General features: G+C 36.7%; 1 pseudogene; it reads right to left on the reverse strand.

Moving 5' to 3' along the window:
- Positions 1-7,677: 7,677 nt before the first annotated feature.
- LOC113330117 lies at positions 7,678-10,506 on the reverse strand (annotated as a pseudogene).
- Between the last annotated feature and the right edge of the window lie 8,508 nt (positions 10,507-19,014).

Consider the following 19,014-nt stretch of genomic DNA (forward strand, 5'->3'; position numbering starts at 1 on the left):
GCAAAATTCCAACTGTAATTAGCTCTGAAAATGTAAAAAAAAATGATTTTTTTACTATTTTAGATAACTTTGAGCAACAAAAAGCTAGTTGGGATTAATTTAGAAATATACCCGATCATTTTCAGGTCCTGGTTCTTCATTTTGTTGGTTAATTTCTTCAATTGATTGAGATTGGCCTTCTCCTCTAAACTTTTTTTTTTAACTCTAAAAATCTGATTTTGGTTTTGATTTTTGAGTTAATATAAATGAAATTAATCATTAACACTAAACTTGATTATCATCATTAAACTAGGTTATGATTATGAGGATTAATTTATCATTTCCGGTATTATTTTTTCGTAGAGGACACCTTGAATGATCATGTAATGACCCTTTTTATCCTATTAAAATACCGCCCCTCTAATAAACCATGCCTTCCCTATAACAGGTTACAATTGTACTTTAGCAATTTGCACCTGAAAAGGCGACAAAAAGACTGTATCACACCAGGTATAGAATCTGTCTTCATCTGCATCTACCACATAATTTTTTTTCTTTCAAGTATCTTTATATTCTTTGGGAGATCTTGAAATAGAACGAAGTGAACCCTGAAAATAAAATAAAAAGAAAATTAGGTTCATATAAGCTTTAGGAAAAAAAAGGAGATGTAGAAAATTTGAAATCAACCAAACAAAATTAAACATACACTCTATGCATTTTAACCAAAGAGATAAATGAAACAACTTACATTTGAGAAGGAAGGAGTTTTTCAGATTTTATATTTACGATAAAGTAGAGAGGGAAACCCTAATCAAGAGATCAGGATGGCAAGTTGGCAACATGAAATGAAGCCAACCAAATTGAGCCCAATGGGAGGAAGAGACTCTAACTGAGTTAAGCTTCTAGTTAGCTACTTATACATTGATAAGACTAGATGGGGGACGGATGTGGTTAAACCATGGATTATTTTTCAGTATGAGAATTGGACACTTTCTGTGTTCCCCCCTAAATGTATACAAGTCAGTGAAGTTTCCTGATAAATTTCAGTACAAGTTTTTGGGTCAAAACTTTCTTAAGAAAATTGGCCCCAAAATGTGCTTTCTTTTCGTTGTTGTTTGGTGTTCAACATATGTCCCTCCCATAATTGATTCCCACTGCATAAGCATTCTTAAGAACATGTACCATGGCAAGTTGATTTGCATTCTTCCGCATCTTGACTTGGCCAGACAGGTAATCATCAGACAAATTCAAAGTCCAAGTTTGTAAAAAACCACCTGTGCTCCAAGATTGCAAAGACGTATTCCTAAGACACACCCACCAATTGAATCCCGAAGATATAAAGGTGCCAAGCCAAGCAAACATTCACACTTCTCCGGTGAGAGCAAACCAAATAAATTCCACTTTTCCGTTGTGTTTTGACCATGTTAACAGCTTGATTTGGCTAGAAACATCCATTACAAGTCTTGAAAGAATGGAACTCCTATATAATGATCGAAAGTAAAGTAAAATGTCAGTTTCATTTGAATTTAACTAAAACTGTAAATGTATGTTAATCTGGTGATCCTCATCTACAAAAACTAAACTGAAGATTTTTAATTGTTCATATATAGACTTGTTGTCTTTCATAAGATACGAAGTAATTCCAGTGGATGCAAGATTGAACTTAACAATTCAATGAAGTCCCAATCCATTTGTGCACAAGTAAAGTTGAGCAGACCAAGCACTTGATGAAATATCCATGGAATGAGCATTTACTTGCGTTGCGTAATAGTAAGCCCCCATCATCAATCAATTAATTTCTGGTTGTGTCCAATCCAAGAATGGATACCTCAAGGAACAGAACAAAACACTAAAATGGAACCTTGTAAACTAAGAAGGAGATGCAGATATTCAAATACTGTAATAGTAAAGGAGATGATTTGCAGAACTCTTGCAAATTATAAATTTACAGCGATCCAAACAAAATTCTTTACTCAAATATAATAATTTAAATCTCTTTAGTAATTGCTAGTAAATACATTAGCTTAAAATTTTCTACCAAAATCCACGATTAACCTTCAGTTCTATCTGAAGGTCTGAGATAGAGATTCCCTGTTCTGCTTGTTGTTTTGAATTAAACACATCATAATCCACACCCGCTGTTCCTGATAACATAAGCATTTCAAAAACATGTCCAAGGACAAGTTATTTTGATTTCTCTTATCGATATTGCAGACTATCAGGCAATTTCAACAATGGAATTGGTATTCAAAGATGTATTGTTAGAGTCAACCCACCGTTTAAGCTTTAGGATTCGAATCTGAAGGAGATCGATTGGCCAAAACTGGCGATCAATTACACTTGTTGATTCATGCATTTAAGCCGAGTCATTGAAGCCCTCGTTGCTGTTAAAAAAAAAAACGAATTTATTTTCAAAAGAATCATCAAATGGGGAAAACAAAGATTTTCTAAAATGAAGTTCAAGTGTAAATATGTAAGATATAATTCTTACATTTAAGAGGAGAAATCATTATGCTAGTGTCTTCTTGTTGTTGGTGATGATCATACACATCCGTAGCCATGATCTGAAATTGGATCTGAAGTTGTTGTGTGTTTGAGACCCCATGAAACAGAAGAAGAGGAGGAAGAGTGATGAAAATAAGAAACCCTAGGCTGCTTAAATACTGTGGTAAACAAAAGGTGAAAAAGTTTTTTATTACAGTTTGTTTACATCAAATCAAAAGTGTACAAATGTGGAACATCTTGAATATTAGGCTCGGCTAGTATAATTTAATAGGTGAAAAATCAGTGTGTACACATACATAAAACAATTGATTAGTATTATTTACACATAAAAATATAAAAACAATTGATTGCACTTATTAAGTGTACGGATATATGTTCAACTGATTGTAGTTACCAACTTAGATGTGTTTTTCTGTTTACAGTAAAGTGTCTCTTGCAAAGTGAGTTTTTCAATTCTTTTAATTACAATATTTTGATCCTGCCAGGTATCTCTCACCGTGACTTGTTGAAGTTTTAAAAGAATTTGCTTCTCTTTTTCGGAGTTTTTTAGGTAGATGAAAATTGCTGGTTTAAAACCAGAGGCGGCCAGTGTTGACTGGCGATTTTCTAGGGTTTGGAAAACCCCTCTCTGCTCTTATTTCTCATCCATGGCTGGGAGAGTTTCTCCCCTCTCATCCTTCCCTCCGCCTTCAATTCATCAAGGGATGGCATGGGGGATACCCATTTCCCTCCTTTATCAGCTGCTTCTCCTCCCTTTCATCCTCATAATGCAGGAACTGAAAATTGGGTTTCTTCATTATTTGGTTCTCCAAAATCAGATCGAATGGAAGAAGCAATGGTTTTTGATCCTCCACCCCAAGTAGATGGAAAGAAAGATCACGTGTCTTTATCGTCGCAAAACTCTCCTGAAAACTTCAATCGCTGCAAAGATCTAGTCGTGGGTTTTTTCGTCGGCAAAAAGATGGCTTTCTCTGAGGTGAAAAAATTCACCTAAAATTTCTGGAATCTTGAATCTGAGGTAAGCATTTGTGTTTATGGTAGTAGTAATTTAGTATTTGAATTCAAGAACAGTGAAGATCGAAAATTAGTGCTTGAATTAGGTTTCTTTCACATTCACAATAGACTTTTTGTTATCAGACCTTGGTCTCCTTTAATTGAGAAGAAAATCTCTGAGATGAAGACAATCCGTGTATGGGTGTCGATTTATGGTGTTCCTCTTCATATTTGGGACAATTTAAGGCTCAGTAAAATCTCTAGTTACCTTGGAAAACCTATCATGGCAGATGAGCATACTCTCAAGAGATCTAGACTGTCTTACGCAAGAATTTGCATTGAGATTGAACCTGATTTCTCTTACCCTACTTCAATTCCTCTTTTGATCGATGGCTCAACTCCTATGGAGCTTCCGGTTGAGTACGAATGGAAGCCCCCCAAATGTGAAAGTTGCTGTGTATTTGGGCATTCTTTGATCAAATGCCCTAAGCAAGCAATGAAGATTAAGACTCATTGGGTTCCAAAGAAGAAGATTATGGAGCCTATAAGAGAGAATGCCCCTGTGATTGAGAAAATTGATCCTCTTGTAACTACATGTGAGAGTGGGAAAAAATGGTGAAGATCAGGTGGTTGAGATCCAACTAGTTGAAGAGGAATGGATAGCATATTCTAGCAAACAGAAGCATACACGGAGATTAGAAGATGCTCCCTTTGTTAAGAATGTTGAACATGCAAACTCTTTCAGCATTTTAGAATCCAAGTCTGATCCAGCCGGAGTTGAGTCTATTGGGGAAAACTTGAAAAACAGTGAAGATGATGTTATTCCTATTGCCAAATTCTCTGACTCTTCAGGCGAGCTTTTGGAATTAGGGCTTGAAAATATCTTTGGAACAGGTGAAGATACAATAGAAGATACTGAAACTCAAGAATGTGGTAATGACAAGGTGATGGACTCTTCAAAGAAGTGCAGGGAAAATCCTTTAAGGCTCAACGGTTTGAAAAAAATTTCTGCTTTGATTGGAGATGTTAGCGGAATTCAACCAAATAGGAACATCATCGATAGTTTGAATGAAAATTTTCAGAAATCTAGGAAGGAGAAGGAGCTTAGCAAACTCGGATGGAAGGATGATCCTATCAATGACAAGAGTGCTGTGCACTTGTGCTTTGGTTTGCTTGTTAAATTTTTTGTTTTGCTCGTCAACAGCTATGTAGTTTTTTTCTTGTTTCGCTGTCGGAGCTATCTCCTCACTCTTTGTAGCACTTCCAAGTGCTTTTTCTTTCTGTACTTTTTCTACGAGTCATCGCAAAGAGTGACAGTTGACATACATAATCAATCATTAACTGTTCAAACACCACCAGTTCATTGTTGATCGTCCCATAGCTCTACTATGGAAAAAGTTAATGGCATAGTGAACTAACGTTTTCAAATTTTGGGACATGGATTTTTCTTTTCAATTCATTGGTAACAAGACACATAAGATGATTCCCTTGCAAACCCAAACTAACATTCATAAAAACAAAAACCAATTTTCCGAAGATCAGATCCGAGATACTTTTTTAACACCGGCCGTCTCCATTTGCAGTCGCTCAATTGAGATTCTAGGGGTTTTTCTTTTGTTTTTATAGATGACGCGAAATTGTGATTTACCAAAACATCCTTTAAATCTAACCTACGTTTTGAGTTTTATCCCGGGCCTTCACATTTCGGACTTCGAAATACACAACCCAACACTTGAGGTTCTAGGGCTAATCACTTTTGTGAAATGCGAATTGTTATCGGTAGGGAAATGGAGTATGGAAAACGCCACATTGCACATTGTATGTCTGCATGTCACACAAAGCCTAGGTTATGGCATGACCTCTGAAGTTTTGAAATCCGAATACACGAGAGAGTCTCAGTATCTTGATGGCACAATCCCTCAGTAACAGAAAACATGTCTATGAACACTTGTGTACTGAAAGGAGTTCAGAAGACGTTAAAAAACCGATCCCTAAAGTTGGACAATCTCAATTCAGCATGATTTTTTATCATAGCAGGTGTTTATTGTTCTAATCAGTGACAAAAAAGAAAAGACACACATTGCCAGCTCCTTCACTAATTTACAAGTTTCCAATCCACAACTACTGAGAAGAGGTGAACACCACTACTTAGTAGTGCTTACCGCTGTTCATAAATACTAGCCCAACACCACCACTTATCCCATTTTTCAAATATTAGCCGCCACCAGCTTCTCGACCAGTAAAACTCCTCTCCTCCTAGACTTCACTAAATTATGAAGCATTTCAATACACATAAAGCGTAAGAAAGCCAAACACCAACATTTCACATGTTCAAACTACTATTAAGTCTCTCTTTTTCTGTTCATCTCTTGTTTCCATTCTTTCAACTTTTCTTTCAGTGCTTTCAAATATATCCCCACTTTCAAAGAAATCTATTGGTTATCTTGGCCATGTGGTTTTAGCTAAGGGGGTTGAAGTCGACAATGACAAAATTTCTATTATTAGAAATTGGCCAATTCCAACTACAATTAAAAATTTGCATGGATTCTTGAGTTTGGCAGGCTATTAGCACAAGTTTGTCAAAAACTATGGAAATATAAGTGCTCCATTAACACAGTTATTAAAACATAATTCCTTCATATGGACTGATACAGCTACAAAGGCATTTGACATGCTAAAACTGGCTCTAACAACTACTCATGTGTTAGCTTTGCCAGATTTTACCAAACAATTTTATTTGGAGTGTGATGCTTATGGTAATTGTTTAAGAGCTGTCTTAATGCAAGAACAAAGGCCTGTTTCCTTTTTTAGTAAACCACTATCTGGTAAGAACCTTAACTTGTCAATTTATGATAAAGAAATGCTTGCTATAGTGTCTGCAATTCAGAAGGGGCGTCTTTATCTTCTTGGTCGACATTTCAAAGTTTATACAGATCATAGGAGTCTTAAATACTTTCTTGAACAAAGATTATCTTCAATAGAATAACACAAATGGTTGTCCAAGTTACTTGGTTATGATTATGAGATAATTTACAGATGGGGTACAACAAATCAAGCTGCTGATTCTTTATCAAGAATAGTTGATTCTCAACTATTAGCTATTTATACTCCTATATTCTCAGGAATAGATGAAATTGTCGAGGAATGTCATAATAATGCTGACTTAAGCACTCTTATTGACAATTTAAAGATTAATGCATCTTATAAAACTCATTATTCCTACATTGATGGAATTCTTCGTTACAAGAATCGCATTATAGTGGTACCTACTTCTAATTGGTGTTCTAAACTACTCAAGGAATATCATTCTTCTCCAATGAGTGGTCATTTAGGATTTCTACATACATACAAACGTCTACAACTGAATTTTTATTGGAAAGGACCCTAATATAAGCCTTTACATAACAGAGGACACCTAATATAGTGGATGACAATATCTTTTGCATATTATTTCCGAAATATGCATGTGATATCTTTGCATTGAAATAAGAAAGTCAACATTTTGTTCGCATGAGGTGTCGCACTTAAGTGTGAACCTTATCTTCGCATAGCCACATTATTACGTCATTGCTTACTTTAGTAGTGACTCATTCGGGTTTTATCGTCGCCCTTTGATGCGAACCTCCTTTTCGCGTTCCTTTAGTCTTCTAGATTCACTCAACTAAGTCAATGCGATATTTCTGTATCCACATTTACCTTGATGAACTTCGTATTATTTCTTTGTGTTTGCAACTAACATTGTGATATTTTTCGTAGATCCACCTGAACATGGACAAGTAGGGAGGCAGTTGTTTGAGAGCAATGTGCGATTTTGACTTGAGGTTGGTTTTCCACTTGATTCATCTTTAAATTTCACCACTTTTCTTTGATTATCAAGGAAGATGTGAACTATAAAATTACTAAGGTACTGAAAAACTTTCAACTCGGCTAAATTGCTAATCCAATGTACAATTTCCTGGGTTAAGCTTACAAAAACTGTCATATATTTTCCTTTTATGGTCGAATAACTTCTTCGTTTAATAAAACCAAATGGTCACCGATCTTTTTATCTACAGACAATTGATTCGTCTGGCATGAGCAGCAGCATTCTTGAAAGAGATATACTGGGGGAAGTCAGTTGTTTTGGTTGCAATACCATTTTGTCGCGTTGCATTTGCAAGCTCAGCTAATGAAGTCCCTTATGAGTACGCTGACACCACATTACTCAAACCCAACAGGTCCAACACCTGAATGATCAAAGCCATGTAGAAATTATTTAGAAGTAAAATGCATTAGCCTCTCAACTTGACAAATAGTCATTTTAGCAAAAATTACATACAATCTTGACAGATAGAGAAAGACAGATCGGAATACCTGGGGTGGGCATTGGTTTTCTCATCCGTGTCGGAATACCTGAGGTGGGCATTGGTGTTCTCATCCGCGGCATACGGGGAATTAATTCTTCAATTTCAACAACCACTAAATCAGATGTCAGAAACGTGTGTGCAACTGAGGCTGCATGCTCCAAACAACATCTTACCACCTGATTTTATTGGCGGTCATTAGAACTGAGGAATACCAAGAAAATCTCTAGCCTAGCGATAGAATATGAGAAAGCATTTGCAGAATCATGTGTTAAGTTGTATAATGAGTAGAGTGGTGAGAGCATAAAGTGGACGTTACCACCGAGCATATATTTGGATCTTTAGCCATACGTACCTTTGATGGATCTATAATTCCTGCTGCCATCAAATTCTCATAACGATCTTTTGCAGCGTTGTACCCAAATCTATAATCATCATTAGATAGAACCTGAAACACAATACATCTTTTTGGTTCAGTAATGACAAATCCGAAAATTGATTACACAATGGCATTTGATATCCATATAGCAGTTATACGACCTTATCTATGACAATGCTTCCGTTCACGCCAGCATTCTTAGCTATCAGTCTTGTTGGATATGTTAAAGCCCTTTTGAAGATGTCAGCTCCAATCTGCACAAGCATCTCAGAAAAATAAGATCGCCTCCTTTAGCAGAATATATCTAATAGGCAAGTATCAGATTACCAAAGGTAGAGATAATGAGGTACTGCCTTTTGCTCGTCATTGTCCAATTTTTTCTTAATATCGTCGGTTTTTTGAGACAACCTCAACATGCAACAGCCACCACCAACCACAACACCTTCTTCAATGCCTGCCTGCAACATTGAAACTTAGAAGGTTCTAGGATCAATTGCATTTCAACTAACAACATAACAGAAAAACAAGCAACCACGCCTCAAATAGTTACCTTGGTTGCTTTCAGAGCGTCTTCTATCCTAAGTTGTTTATCTTTTAGTTCTACTACTGTTTGTGCTCCAACCTGTAAGCTAATTCAAGGAATTTTCATACAATTTCAAGGATATCCAATCAACTTGTAATTGCAGAAATTACCTGTATAATTGCCATTCCACCACTTAGCCGAGCTATTCTTTCATTTTTATATTCTTTTGAAAATTTCCTTCTGTGTTCTGTAATGTGGAGTCTTAAATGTAAGAGTCAGAGTATAACTTTGAAAGCCAATGTGATGCAATATAAAACAATTAAGGCTCATACCTCTACAAGATTTCGGAGTTGGGCAACCCTTTCATTGACAGCTGATTGGTTGCTGCCATCACTAACTATCATTGTAGAATCCTTAGTTACCACCACCTTAATAGCGTTTCCTAACACCTCCTTTCCCACATCCTTTAGGACTAATCCTACGTCATCTCTGACTACAGTAGCTGGGCAAATACTAAGCAAATGTCAAGTTTAGTTAGAGCCAGTTATGGTTGGCAACTTCGTCTTTGATTTGAACATTTTCCTATCAAATGTATTACCTCCTGTCAATGTAGCAATGTCATCTAAATAATGACTCTTTCTTTCTCCAAAAGCCGGTGCTTTTATAGCCACAGCCTTCAATGCTCCCCTGAGTTTGTTCTTAATTACCGGAGCAAGCGCTCCTTTCTCAATTCCCTCGGCAATAATCAGAACCGGGTATTTTTTCTGCACTGCATCATCCAGTACTTTAAACAACACCCTCGGGTACACAATGTTCTTGTCGACCAAGAGTACCTGCAACCAAAATACCCAATTGCACTCTAATTATTGCATAGAAATTAGAAGTATAACTATTAACAACTTGCAAAATCACCTTGCAGTCCTGAAATTCCACTGTCCTCTTCCTTCGATCAGTAACAAAGTATTCAGATAAGTATCCACGGTCGAATTGCATTCCCTCTACAATCTCCATGGTGCTTGCCGTAGCTTTCCCTTGCTCAATTGTCACTACACCTTTCCTTCCAACTTTTAGGAGAGCTTCTGCAATCATGTTACCTACTTCATAATCATTCCCTGCACTAACTGCAGCAACATCTGCGAGCTCACAATCCAAAATCTAATTTTCAAAAGAGAACCACAAGGCACTAATAATTCTAGGTGCAAGTACTCTGCACACATACAGCTTTAGACATCAATTTGAGTTCAGCGACAAGCGCCTCCGCCGTCTTCTTAATCCCACGCGATATTTGGATTGGATTCAACCCCACTGAGATAACCTGTATAATTTAGCTAGAGTCAATTAATCAATGTCTCACCAGGACAGCTGAATTTGGCATGATGAGAATAAAAGCAAGAAAAAGAACTACATTCCAGCATATATACATACCTTAAGACCCTCCGCAATTAAGCCCTGAGCAAGAACAACAGAAGTGGTTGAACCATCACCAGCCAGATCATTAGTTTTGGCACCAGCTTGTCTTACTAATTTTGCACCAACATTTTCCAAAGGGTCCTCAAGTTGAATCTAATTAACCAAAATTGTATCCATTAGCAGCAAAAAAAAAAAAAAAAAGTTGAACAATAAAAAATCTAGTTCTCCTGGGCAAAGTCTCATTCTACCTGCTTGAGTACAGTGACACCATCATTGACAATTTTAGGAGTTCCATACTTATTCTGAAGCACTATATTTCTTCCTTTGGGACCTAATGTTACACCAACAAGGTTTGCCACCATATCTACTCCAGCCTGCACTGACACATGCAAATTCTAGCTCAAAAACATTCAATTAAACAATTAATCAGACCCCATTTAATCAAATTTATAAATGGACCTGAAGTTTCTTAGTTGCTGAACCATCATGGTTAAAATGAAGCTCTTTTGGGACTTTTGGTGGCAATTTTCTTCCTGCTCTAATGTACGAAGAAGGTGGCCTACTTGTAGCCATTGTTGAATTAGAAAAAGAAGCTGCAGAAATTTGTGTTGGTGAATATGATGAACAAGACGCAGCCATGGTTAGTTAGTTAAAAAACTCTGTTTGTTAAAAATCAGCCATTAACAGCACCTACTTTCTGTTGGTGAGAGAAATCAAGATACGAGGGAAGAAAGGAGGAGAGTCCGATTCATTATCGGGTTAATGGGTCTGGATTTCGTATGGCTAGGACTGGATATTTGAACCTCAGGCCCATTTTGGGGACTACCTAGGGTTCAATTTCTTTTCTAGTATATATAGATGACCTCTCCAGTTCCTTCTTTGTTTCTTTTAGAGCAAACACTAAATCTAGATCTCCATCATGTTGAAACAGAAAGAGCTTCACACAATCATTCAATTTTCTTTAGCACAACGACATCTCCTCTCAAAATGAAATTGACTTGGATTTATTTCTAGTGTTGCCTGTTGGAGTTTTCTTTTTAAGTGATGGAAGGTAATGGTGAACAGGTGCCTCCATCACATATAGTAAAAGGAAGATCATGTGTTCTTCCTAATATTCCACACAAATTTCATTTGTAAAAAAATTATGTTTCTGCTGGGAATGAGGTTATGCAATGTAAACTGAATTAATGATAATTATTAAATGTTAAGGTCTTGAGAGATATAAATAATTTCAAGCATGTCGAATTTTAATTTAAGAGTACTTAATTTCATTTTAAGCTGCTGAGATCTAGTTTCATCATCATTAACCTGCTGAAATCTCTGTAATTTGAGAATTTTGGATGTTGACTATTTGTTTATTTACTGATGAAACCTGCCTAGTAAATCAATGAAACTAGATGAGGATTCGAATTTAATGTGCAAGGGGCATTCAAAATTTCAAAGTTACAAATTTCAACCTAAAACTGTCGAAGTATAAGAATTAAGTATAGAACTTTGATTCTAAATACTCTTGAATAGATTAAAAAGAATCAAGAAATTTCTTAACATGACTTATAAAATGATATCATTAGCTGCATGAATTATGAGATCACTGATCACATCAAAGTTATGAAATGATATATGTATTCATCCTTTTCGATCAAAAGAAAAGAAAAATCTGAAAATGTTGGTCCATGTATAAAGACCGTCAAAATTAGTCAAAGATCTAGTTAGGTTGTTCATATTCACCTAAATATGTGCAGTACTATGCCAATGTGCCATCAATAATAGAGTTAGCTGCTTAAACTCGAATGTGATTAACAATGGCATTGTAGAGGATTCTTCTTCTTCTCCTTGTACGTAGTTGCAATGTATCTGAATCCTTATGATCCATAGGGCTTGTCTGGTTCTCATCGCCCAAAGTATACTAAAAGAACCCTGATTTTTGGCATACTGAAATCTTACTAGGCATACTGCATAAAGACAAAAAAAGGTTGTGAAATAGCAAAATCAGATTACCCCTTAACCCAATTTTTTTTTAATGGCAAATCTGCCCTTCACGTTTAGTGTTAGTAATATTGATTAGTGATTAAATATTTTGTTTAGTGATTAGGATAATTTTCAGAATTATAAAGGTTGTTTAGATGATTTTTTGGATCATGGTTCGGCGAAACAAGTTGAGGTTCGGCTCACATCTATGAGCCGAATCTACCAATTGATAAACGGTTCGGCTCACTGAATCTGTTTACTGCATGCACCGAACCTCTAATTTTCAATTCCAACCTTTTTGCTAGACACTAGTTTGGCTTATTTGAAAGTTTCATAGTAAGCCGAACAACATCTTGAATAGCCCGGGGAAAAAACAATTACTGGTTCGGCTTATATTTGGAAAATTGTATGAGCCGAACATCAATTTGTTATTTTTTGGGTTAAAATATTGTTATTGGTTCAGCACATATTGAGAATATCGTAATAGAAGAACCTCGTAAATGTGCTAGGTTCGGCACATATTATGATTATCGAATACGCCGAACCCCTATGTATCTCTATCTGTGACTAGGTTCGGCTTGAAATTTCATGAAATTTCATGTCGAACTGTTCATATACACTTACAGGAAGCTTTTGTGAAGAACAGTTCGGCTAAAAACGCAATTCAATTTTGAGCCGGACCCAACACTGTACCCGTCATTTAATCGATAAAAACAACAAATAGGAGATTGGGTTTGTAAAACTTACTTTCTTATCCTCATTTCCGGAGTTGGAGATGCAATTGGTTCATTTTCAGTTTCTACACCTTCATCTTCAATTGGTTCTTCTTCTTCTTTTTCATTATGTGGTTGAGTTTAATCGACGATCAAATTTTTATGAATCGACAATTAATCATGATGATGAATTTTTTTTTTCGCAGGAGGGGGAAGAGTTCGGCTAGAGGAGGAGGAAAAAGAAGAGATGTTAAGGGAAACTGATATTGGTTTTTTAGAAAACTGATTTTAGATTTTTGTATTAAGGGTATATAGGTAATTGAACTATCCACAGGGTACCCCTTATAAGGTCACCCAAGATGGGACTATTGTTTTGTATGCCTAGAAAGATTTAGGTATGCCCAAAATCAGGGTTCTACTAAAATGTCTAGATGGTGGTGGTTTTGTATGGGCTAGGTCTGGAATGGAGAATTAGGTCTCAGCCTCTCAGGCCCATTTTAGAGCCAACTTAGGGTTCATTCTCCACTATATAATATGGATGAATTTTTTTCTTCTTCTTTTGGGTGAACACTCTACTAGATCTAAAACCTCGCGTTTTTAGGGGCCACCCGAAAGGATTTAGGGGCCATCAATTTATACCCAGCCAAAGACTCTAGTTAAGGGGTACCCTATATGATATTGAAGTTACATAAATGCCTTTCTGGTAAAACTGTATAAAAACCAAATCAAAAAAAATTCTACTCATTTCAACTCTTCTTCTTCCAGTTTTATTTTATCTTCCGATTGTGGAAGAAAAAAAAAATTTCCTCGTTCAACCGAAACATCGCCGCGAATCGTAAAATCAAAACATCGTCGATTCGTTTATAAAACAATGGATAAGAGAAATGAAACCCACGGACCTAGAACCAAAAATGTTGCTCGGGGTATCGATCCTAAGATTGGGATTTTAGCAAGAAATAAAGAAATTTTTGCTGCAAATGAAGAAGAACGCGAAGAACGCGAAGAAGAAGTACCCGACAATGTAGTCGGTGGTGGCGATTCCGATAGTCAAACACTTCGTCAACTTCAAATGGACCCAATTAGGTAAGAATCTATCATTTTTGGGGTTTATTTCGCTTTAATTCGTCGAATCGAGAAAAAAAATTTCTAGGGTTTTCGGTTATTTATCCAGATTCGAACGATATTCATGTTCATTTACTTCCGAATGTAGTCGTGTTCTTCATTTCTCAAGAACATCGACAGTATTCGGGAGAAAGATTTGATGATTATCTGCCGAATATTGGTGGCCATATCTTCCTGGATACAAACTGCTAATAATCGGTAGTTTAATGAATTTTTTGGCTACCGAATATATTTAAGTAGACACACAGTATTCGGAAGAACACTCACTACCGAATGTATATATTGAAAAAATCTCAAAATTTCTGATATAGGAAAAATCTCATTTTGGGGCCAGTATTTATTCGGAAGACAATATAATGTTTTATACCTCCGATTGTGTAGGATAAAATTTTAGAGTTTCTGAACTCCAGTTGATGAATATTCGGTTGTAAACATGTTTAGGTATATTCCGATTGTTTTTCATTCGGAAAAAATATGTGTCTTCTTACTTCCGAATTTGTACATTCGGGTTATAGATGTGCACTTTGTCTTCCGATTGTGTAGGATGAAAAATTTACAGCTTCTGAACTCCAATTGATGCATATTCGGTTGTAAACATGTTTAGTTATATTCCGATTGTTTTTCATTCGGAAAAAATATGTGTCTTCTTACTTCCGAATTTGTACATTCGGGTTATAGATGTGCACTTTGTCTTCCGATTGTGTAGGATGAAAAATTTACAGCTTCTGAACTCCAATTGATGCATATTCGGTTGCAAATATGTTTAGTTAGATTTCGATTGTTTTGTATTCGGGAACAATATGTGTCTTCTTACTTCCGAATGTGTACATTCGGGTTATATTTCCATACTTTGTCTTCCGATTGTATAGTTTGTAAATATTGTTCCTTTCTTTGTTGTTTAGACAAAGTCGAGAAGGGAGGAAGAAAGTGACAGCTAGTGCTAGGAGGGAAAGGAGTGCCAAAGATAATTCAAGTGCTCAACAAAGCGAACAAGAACAAAGCAGTCAACAAGGAGTGCAACCAAGTGTTGAACAACAAGGCAGTGAACAAGGGGTGCGACCAAGTGTTGAACAAGCCGCTCAACAAAGTGCAGGACCAAGTGTTGAACCAGTTGATCCAGTGCCAAGAGTAGAAGAAGAAGGACAACCAAGTGGTACCCAAAAAGCCAAAAAAGGAAAAGATGGTGTAAAGAAGGATATTGCTAAGAAAGCATCACATCTTGTCCCTCAGCACTTGAAGAAGAAGGGTATTCCAGCAGGAACAATCCTTGGGCTACCAGCGGATGGAGGAAAATTGCTATTTGGATACAAAGACTCATGGGCCAGAGAAATATACGAAACCGAGGTAATAAAATTACTATTTTTTATTAATGTATTGTCTATGTGTTATATCGTAATATTTGTATTAAGGATTTTTTTATGTGCTTTAATAGGATCATTAAGATGCGGTCCGTCTACTCAAACCTACCGCCGAACCAATAAAAATGCTTGCGTGGCCTTTATCCGGTGAATGTGAAAGGTTCAAGACAATTGTTTCCAACTCGGGGTTAGCTAATGCCGCCGAGAATTCATTGTTGGAACATGATCGTGTGGCCATATCGGTGTTCGTGGAGAGAATGTATCCTGAGACCGATACTTTCCATATGCCGTTTGGGGAAATGACGATTACCCCGGATGATGTTGTGCAGATTCTTAACCTTCCCAACCAAGGCACAGCTGTGAAGTTTAACTACACAAAGCAGTTAAGTTGGGCACAACCTTATTCTCTAACTAAAAAGTGCTTAGGTTGGGATGAAGAGACAACAACAGCAGAGTTTAGGAGGCATGCAAGTTACAGAACAAGACAGATCAACATTACAGCTTTGATGAATATGTTCCGAGGCACCTTGAAGAAGGAAAAGAATGGAACGTTAACTGATGAGCAAGTGAACCACGCTGCCACTGCATATCTCCTTTGTGTATTGGGATGTGTCATATTCCCCAATACTTCTGGCAACCGGATCGACACCAACCTTATACAACTTTTGGATCCTCTCCATGAAGTCGGTGACTATTCTTGGGGAACGGCATGCCTAGCATTCTTGATGGAAGAGTTGAGAAAGGCTTCGAGGTTAGGAACCTGCCAAGTTGCCGGGAACGTGGCTCTATTGCAGGTTTTTTCTTTAACTCTATAACTCACTCTATAGTTATTCGGTAGACAATACATATGATGCATATTCATAACTCCAAAGGACGCATATTCGGTAGGAATTGATCCATCTTATTTTCCGAATGTTGGTTATTCGGTGGCTAGGTACTTAATTGTTTTCCCGATTATATATAATCGGAAATATTCTTTTGGTATTAGAACCGAATATACAGGCCAGAAAAACTATAGGTTACTGAACTCCAAATGACGCATATTCGGTAGGAAATGATCCATCTAATTTTCCGAATTTTTGTTATTCGGTGGATAGGTACTTAGTTTTATTTCCGATTATATATAATCGGAAATATTCATTTGATATTAGAGCCGAATATACAGGCCAGAAAAACTATAGGTTACTGAACTCCAAATGACGCATATTCGGTAGGAAATGATCCATCTAATTTTCCGAATGTTTGTTATTCGGTGGCTAGGTACTTAGTTTTATTTCCGATTATATATAATTGGAAATATTTTTTTGATATTACTACCGAATATACAGGCCAGAAAAAATATAGGTTACTGAACTCCAAATGACGCATATTCGGTAGGAAATGATCCATATTTATTTCCGAATGTTAGGTATTCGGTGAATAGGTACTCAGTTTTTTTTCCGATTATATATAATCGGAAATTATGTTTGGAAATTACTACCGAATATACACAATCTATTTACTAAAACTTGGTTTCTTATGTATATAGGCATGGATCTATGACCACTTCCCTATCCTGAAGTTGGCCGGAGAGAACCCGGGGTGGTGCAAAGGTACTCCTAGAGGAACAAAGTATATATTTGAAGACAACCGTTCTAGGACAAAAGAGCAGCAGTTGATTCGCATGAGGGAGATTTTGGACCAATTGAAGGCCTCAGACGTATGCTTTGATCCATACAAGGAAGATCGAGCCAGTGGGCATATAAATTTTCGGTCGGACTTGTCCCTTTGGACCATTGTGGCACCCCACAGGATATGTGATGTATAACCCCTCTAGGGTGATGCGACAACACGGGTATGTACATCATCAACCTCTGGAGAAAATGGGGGATTACTACAAATTGGAGTTGGAGTTGTGCTCTTCTAGTGGTGATAATCTTACGATTGTTCACACAGGCCCACCTACTGTTCTTGATAACTGGGATAAGAGGAATGACTTCATTATCGACACTGGTAGACGAAAAATTTGGGCCATCGTACATTCGAGACTTTACAAAAAAATTATCCTCTGAATATTGCAAGTTCAAAACAAACCACGTCATGGCTCTAGGTGGTTCCAAGGGCCAATATATAAGGTTAGACAGCCCATATTCGGAAGTTTGGTTAACTAATTTAACTTCCGATTATTTCAATTTCAAAATTTGAAAAGTATCAGTTTTTCCCAAATTCTGATTTTTGGGCCATCGTACATTTGGGACTTTACAAAAAAATTATCCTCCGAATATTACAAGTTCAAAACAAACCACGCCATGGCTCTAGGTGGTTCCAAGGGCCAATATAGAAGGTTAGACATCCCATATTCGGAAGTTTGGGTAACTAATTTAACTTCCGATTATTTCAATTTCAAAATTTGAAAAGTATCAGTTTTTCCCAAATTCTGATTTTTGGGCCATCGTACATTCGGGTCTTTACAAAAAAATTATCCTCTGAATATTGCAAGTTCAAAACAAACCACGCCATGGCTCTAGGTGGTTCCAAGGGCCAATATAGAAGGTTAGACAACCCATATTCGGAAGTTTGGGTAACTAATTTAACTTCCGATTATTTCAATTTCAAAATTTGAAAAGTATCAGTTTTTCCCAAATTCTGATTTTTGGGCCATCGTACATTCGGGACTTTACAAAAAAATTATCCTCTGAATTATATAGTCGTGTTTAGAAATACCAACTTAATCGGTAGATAAGAATTTAAGTTTGCCACCGAAAGTCTTATTCGGGGGGAATACGTGTATCGTTAACAACCGATTGTAGTGCACTAATGATACGAAACCTCAACGGCCATATTTTCAGAAACCTCAACGGCCATATTTTCAAAAATTAGATCCGTTGGAACTCTAATCTATATAAGGAGGGTAACCCCTCTCAGTTATTATTGAGTAAAAAATATGAATGAAAAACCTTTTCAATGGCAAGTCCATCATCAATCGACAACATACTTCGAAGATGCAAGCGAACAACTACATCAATTGCAGCAATGGAAGAAGAAATACAAAAAAGGAACAAACAACCCAAAAAAATTAAACCATCGTTAGTGGAAACGGAGGAGGAGGAAGAGGAAATCAAGGCTAAGAAGCGAGGTCAAGAACAATTCCATCATAGAGAAATATTAAAACAAGTTGAGGAAGAGACCGAATGGATAAAAATTTATTACATTGTGAAATATCTACCCAAAGAACAGCAGGACGATCGTATATTTTGGATTAACGTTTAATTGGGTCTTTTTGTTGGTAAGTACAAGAAGCCACGCCACAATTATGAACCATCCCATGTTTCTTCAAGGGTGCACCATGTTATAAAATTGTGCACCGAGTACAACCGTATTCTTGCTAGGCACAGAGACGACAGGTTTGCGGCACAAGATGCTTATTCCAAGTGGAGAGCAGAGTCGTTTCTACATTTCGAAGCCGCGTTGATTGTTGCATCTCGGACTGGGAAAAAAGAATAACATGTGATGTTTGAGTGCTGTAAATTCAAATTTTTAATATTAATCGTCGGTTTGATAAAATATGGAATTCCCGAATATGATTAATCGTATTGAAGTGTTATAATACTGTTGTTTCGATTACATAGTTTTAAAATAAATTATAGTCGTGCCTCGAAAAAAAACGATCAAACATCGTCATCATCCGAAGGGATCAATTCGAGTAACTCAGCGGGAAAGTTGTTGTCCATAACACGATCCC

Source organism: Papaver somniferum, unplaced genomic scaffold, assembly GCF_003573695.1.
Source record: "Papaver somniferum cultivar HN1 unplaced genomic scaffold, ASM357369v1 unplaced-scaffold_117, whole genome shotgun sequence".
Taxonomy (NCBI): domain Eukaryota; kingdom Viridiplantae; phylum Streptophyta; class Magnoliopsida; order Ranunculales; family Papaveraceae; genus Papaver; species Papaver somniferum.